General features: G+C 46.2%; 1 long non-coding RNA gene across 1 annotated transcript; it reads right to left on the bottom strand.

The window, feature by feature from the left end:
• Positions 1 to 2,492: 2,492 nt before the first annotated feature.
• On the bottom strand, positions 2,493 to 4,970 carry LOC116087536. The gene is made up of 2 exons (XR_004117453.1): positions 4,812 to 4,970; positions 2,493 to 2,602 (listed from the first exon to the last, which is right to left on the bottom strand). It is a non-coding gene; the product is annotated as an uncharacterized LOC116087536 (long non-coding RNA).
• Between the last annotated feature and the right edge of the window lie 993 nt (positions 4,971 to 5,963).

Here is a 5,963-nt window from a genome sequence, read left to right as displayed (position 1 = left end):
TTAGCTCAATGCCCTAGTGAGATGAGTGTTTCAAGATTCATGCTTCTCTTGAAGGAGTGATCATGGTTACACGTGAACGTGCATGGCTGACTTGCCAAGATAGAACCAGTAACTTCTCCTAGCCCCGAATGCATGCCTTCCTAGGACACCTTTGCTGCTTCCCCATCAGGAGCTGGAGTCTCTTTACCCACACTATGAATCAGAGCAGGTTTCAGTAGATGTCACAGAAGAGACCTTATGTAGCATTACTCCCAGGCTTCAAGATGTAGCTTCTGCTCTTATCTCCTTAGACCCCTGCCACACATAAGAAGCCCAGGCTGGCCTCTATGAGAATGAAGTACCCTATGAAGTCAGTAGCTGGCCCAACCCACAGTATCAACTGCCAGACGCACTAGTAAAGCCATCTGAGACCCCTTCATTCCCTACCAATTGATTCAGGCAAGAACAGCCAAGCTATCTAGATGGGCCAAAGCAAATCACTGACCCACAGAGTCATGGGTAAATAAAAACAGCTATTATTCTGGGTTGATTCATTTACACAGCAGAAACTGATATGATGGAGACATTTCTACCATTCTAGGAAAACACATCAGTTCAGGCGAACTGTTCTGGGCAGTTCCTGCTGCATTCAGCGTGGGTAGAATGAGGAAGGCCCAGGTCCGGTAGCATGGCTGTCACTGTATAGTTTTTGGTTGAATGTTTTGGCCTTCCACAGAAGAGGAACACCTGTGTACAAATGGAGCACTCTATCAGCTGCCTTTGAGCTTGGGGTTTCTCAGGAGTGGAGAAGGACAATGGCAGTGTGAGTACTCAGTGTCAGACACAGTGCCAAGCCCTAGCCTTGGAGCCCCAGTTTAACAAGGGGATCCATTGTAACTGTTTTCATTTGCGGTAACTGAGCCCTGCAGAGGGGATTTTGATGAAACTCAAGCCTAGTCTCATTCCAGAGACCTGCACCACGGTGCTAAGACTTCCACCTTCCTGAGTATTACAGGAGCAGACAGGAGTGCTGTGTGTGGCGGAGGGGCTGAAGGTAGAGTATGGAAAGGAGTTGGAACAACAAGGAACTTCAGCTGCTTTTCTCCAGATTTTCAGATCCCTAACCCAGTGGCTCCCCAGTTCCCACAGCTGAGACAGATTTGAAAAATTATTTCCAAGTTTTGGCAGGCAGAGCCAAGAGGATTGTGAATCTGAAACCAACTGGGGCTACTTAGTATATGTGCTGGCTAGTCTTCTGTCAACTTGACCCAGCTAGGGTTAACCGAAAGGAGGGAGCCTTAATTGAGAAAATGCCTCCGTAAGATCCAGCTGTAGGGCATTTTCTTTCTTTCTTTCTTTTGTTTTTTGTTTTTTGTTTTTCGAGACAGGGTTTCTCTGTGTAACCCTGGCTGTCCTGGAACTCACTCTGTAGACCAGGCTGGCCTCGAACTCAGAAATCTGCCTGCCTCTGCCTCCCAAGTGCTGGGACTAAAGGCACGCGCCACCACCACCTGGCGGGCATTTTCTTAATTAGTAGTTGATGGAGGAGGCCCAGTTTAGGGTGGGTGTTGCCATCCCTCAGCCGTAGTTCTGGGTTCTATGAGAAAGCAGAGCAGCACTCTTCGTGGCCTCTGCATCGGCTCCTGCCTCAGGTTCCTCTCCTGTTTGAGTTCCTGACCTGGCTTCCCTCAGTGATAAACAGTGCTGTGGAAGTACAAGCTGAACAAGCCCTTTCCTCCCCATCTTGCTTTTGGTCATGGTGTTTTATAACAACAAAAGTAACTCTAACTAAGACAGTAGATATACATATATTCATTTTAGGTATATGCATACACACATACATACACTTTATGAACTTGTCATGAAATAAAATGACAACATAAAAGAAAGCCTCGTTTTTACATTCATTACTTTTGCAAAGCTGTGCCCAGATATCTGACAAGCTAAGGGAGAAATCACTGACTTTATAAAGATCATGGTTTCCAAGTTGGGTCCATGAGTGCCTGGCTGTATGTGTTTGGGTAGAACTCCATCGATCAGGAACATGTGTGGAGAACAGCTGTTCACAGACTGGAAATGGTGACACAAGTGGCCAGGGAAGCCACATCCCAAGGAACTTGCTCCAGTATGCTACTTCCTCCAGGTACACTTCACTTCCTGAAGTTTCCAGAACCCCTCAAAAGGATGCTATCAGCCAAGGACCAAGGATCCGAACCCCAAGACCATGGGTCCATTTCAGATTCAAGTCGCACCAAGTTCTAACTTAGAAAGTCTAGGAAGTCCTATTGCAACCAGAAGGCAAAGAGAGGTCACCCCAACTCGGACCCCGAAGGGCAGCTAGAGGCTCATTCCTCTCCACGGAGCCATCTCTCGGTTATACCCTTAGCTTTTCGGCTCTTTGCCAGCATTCCAAAGCATGAGCTTATGGAGCTTCTCTTGTTCATGACCGGGTATTAAATGGTGAGTTCAGAATTCAGAATAAAATTCACAAGTTGTGCACATGTTCTGCCGTGAGCTTCAAGAGTCTTTATGCACATCATCTTACAAGGGAATGTGATGCTGAGAAGAATGGGCTTTTCAGGCTACGCTCTGAGTTGGCCTCAAGTTGTGTGAACTACAACCCCTGAGGAGAGAGAGTAGCGAGAGAGCCATGAATAGGAGGAAGGATGCTTCACAACTGAATCAAAGGGGAAATAAAAAACAAGAAATAGATGAAAAAAATAAAAATTGTGTTAGAAAATTAGAAGAGGGGCTAGATATGAAGCTTAGGTGGGACAGTGCTGGCCTCACCGGCCTGAAGCTGTGGCTGTGGTCCCTAACACCACAGAAACTCAGCACAGTTTTGTACTATATATATTTGCACTATATATTTTGCTATAATCCCATCACTCCAGAGCAAGAGGATCAGAAGAAGTTCAAGGTCATCTTTGGCTATACAGCAAGCTTGAGGCATGCCTGGGCAACATAAGACACTATCTCAAGGAAAATTACAAGATCCATTAGAAGGAAGGATCCATCAGAGAAATGTCTAATGCCATTGTATACCTGGGAGATGGGAGTAGGAAGATCCAAGTTCACTATCACCCTGAGCTCCATTGTAAGAACCTGAGGTGCTCTCTCTCTCTCTCTCTCTCTCTCTCTCTCTCTCACACACACACACACACACACACACACACACACACACACTTTAACTGTTCTCACAGGCAAGCCCTTGCAGAGAGCAACAGGCAGAGAGCAACAGGCCATCAGATCATCTACAGTCTGTCCTGCAATTCCTACCTACTACAACTTCCCTCTCCTCCTTGTTTTTCTTAAAATGCTGAGCACTCCCTTGGTCCTTTGCAAAGGGCAGCCTCTGCTCTATGCTGAGCCTCTCTGGTGTCCTCTTCTAATCATTTCAGGAGCCAGCGAGTTAGGCACCTGCCTGTCTCTAGAACCATAGTAGCGAGTGGCCCACTGGGTTTGAATCTTGGTAGAGGACAGCAAAAACAAGAAGGCTGGCTTTGCACAATCAAAGCTGCTCCAGGATCCATCTAGAAAATGCATGGAGGTCTGAGGGAAATGCCAAACATTGTCTAAGGAGTCTGGTTCCCTCTTCTGGGTTCTATACGATCCACAATTTCCATTTTGTGGTTGGTTGGTGGTTGAATGGTTGGTTATTTGAGTCAGAGCTCACACTGTAGCCCAGGCAGGCCTTAAATCTAGAGTAATCTTCCTTCTGCCTCCCTCCCAAGGGCAGGGATTATAAGTGGGACAGCAGCAGCAACTGCACTCAGTGCTGTCAGTAAGACACTGAGAGGCCGAGGGTGAATGGGGGAAGTGGAGATGGGTGTGGGCCCAGTTGGGGACATGTAGAGGCGAATATGATCAAAATACATTGTATGCATGCTTCAAAGAATTAGTAAAAAAAAAAAATTAAGGGTTTTCATAATTTAAGTTCTTTTTGTCTTTAAAAAAATGCTGGTGTATTTTCCAAAATGAAGGTGAAACGTGTACAGTAAAAGAGTCACCCTAATAATACTAATCCTAATAAAAACACCAGTGAGAGAGAACACTGCACACAGCGGCCCTACTATCCACCTTCAGCATTGGCAAGGCTAGTGAGCACTGAAGCAGCAATGCGGTTTTAAACTGATCTCGGTGTCTTTCCTTCCTCAGACATTGCCCATACTCCCCCCTCCAGCCCCAGCCTCACACAGGCTAATCTTGGACAAAGCGAGTGGTCTGTAGGCTGAAGGAGACCCTGGCTTTGGGATGAGACCATTACCACTATCTGAGTGCTACCTAGAGGTGTGACATAGGCATTTAGGGATATCCCTGGGGACAGGGACATCAGCAAACCCCTCCTTAGTCATCAACGCACTCATCTGAACAAAGGACTAGAATGCCTTCCAGTCAGTTGTCTGCAAGCATGAAAATAAACACTAGAACAGAGTCTGGCATGGTGCTGTGTGCCTCTAATTCCAGAAAGGTCACAAGTTCAATACCAGCCTGGGCCAAACAGTGAGCCCCTATTTCAAAACAAAACCGTACACAGCTTGTCTTCTAGACTCCAGCTGGTTCCACTCCACTGCTGCTGCTGTTCTTGGGGATCATCCATGGTACTGGCTTCTCCAAATGCTGGGGTCCCTTGCTATAGCCTCTAAGTTAGGCTCTCTACGTGGTGCATGGTCTCAGCTTCTCTTTACCACCCCTTCAGTCTGGACCTTCAGCTGCCACTGAGGCTGAACCTTCACCCATGGCCTCTCTTGGCCTCTCACAGTGCCAAGCCTCAGCTGCTCTCCATGACCCCTTCATGCCTTCAAAACCAGTACCACCAGAGTGACTCTTACCAAGTCTGGCTACCAGTATGAGGTACAACCTTGGCCACCATCTCTGTAATGTGGCTTTAGGAAACCCTTCTCAGAGATTTCACCTCAGTGATGCTGGTCTCTTCTTAATCAGCTGATCAGAATGACAGAATCTTGAATCAAAATAGCAAACAGTAGAGCCTTTACAATTTCCCTCTGAAACATCACAATCCAGGCTTCTGTACTCTGCACGGTTCTTAACATTCTTAATCCTCCAAACTCCTAAAGAACATTCCAATGAACTTTCAACACTCTGTGGCTCTTCTAGCCCAGAGTTCCAAAATCCTTTTAAAATCCTCCCCAAAACATGGCCATGTCTATCGCAGCAATATCACACTATACTGGTACCATTTTACCTTAGTTAGGGTTTCTATTACTGTGCCCATGATCAAAAGGTTCCAACCTTTCCATTTTACTCTTTAAATGAATGTATTTGGGGTATGTGTGTGTGTGTGTGTGTGTGTGTGTGTGTGTGTGTGTGTGTATTTGAGTCCGCACACTAGACCATGCATGTGGGGGTCAGAGGATGATTAGATGGAGTGAGTTGAGGTCATCAGACTTAGCAGCAGGTGCCTGTACGTACTGAACATCTCAACAATCCTTGTTAAGCTTTAGTAAAATGCCATTTGAGTCATAATGATCAGAAAGAAATCAGGAGTCTGTGAGAAGTGACATAATTGGGGAGTTGAAGTTTTCCGCCAGTTCTTCTAGTCCATAGACAATTCTGCAGGACAAAGCTAGTTCTTCTTTTTTAAAAATATATAATTTATTTTTAATTGTATGTCCATTGGTGTTTTTCCAGTACACATGTCTGTGCCACTGGGTCAGAAGCCCTGGAACTGGAGTTACAGACAGGTGTGAGCTGCCATGTGGTTGCTGGGAATTGAACTCAGGACCTCTGGAAGAGCAGGCAGTGCTCTGAACTATGAGCAATCTTTCCAGCCCCATAAAACCAGTTCTCAGCATGAAGCAGCACCTGTGAACTGCATACTGCCTGCTTTTCTCACATTTAGGACCCTAGACATTTGTGCTAGCCCACCAAGCCCAGGTACTGGATGAGATAGGTCTCCACAGGCTAGGCAAGGCTCTACCACTAAGCTGTTACCTACCCCCCCACACAGCTAGTTATCATTT

Source organism: Mastomys coucha, unplaced genomic scaffold, assembly GCF_008632895.1.
Source record: "Mastomys coucha isolate ucsf_1 unplaced genomic scaffold, UCSF_Mcou_1 pScaffold13, whole genome shotgun sequence".
Lineage (NCBI taxonomy): Eukaryota > Metazoa > Chordata > Mammalia > Rodentia > Muridae > Mastomys > Mastomys coucha.
Note: the sequence above shows the minus strand (reverse complement) of the source record. Positions and strands in the feature narration are given on the sequence as shown.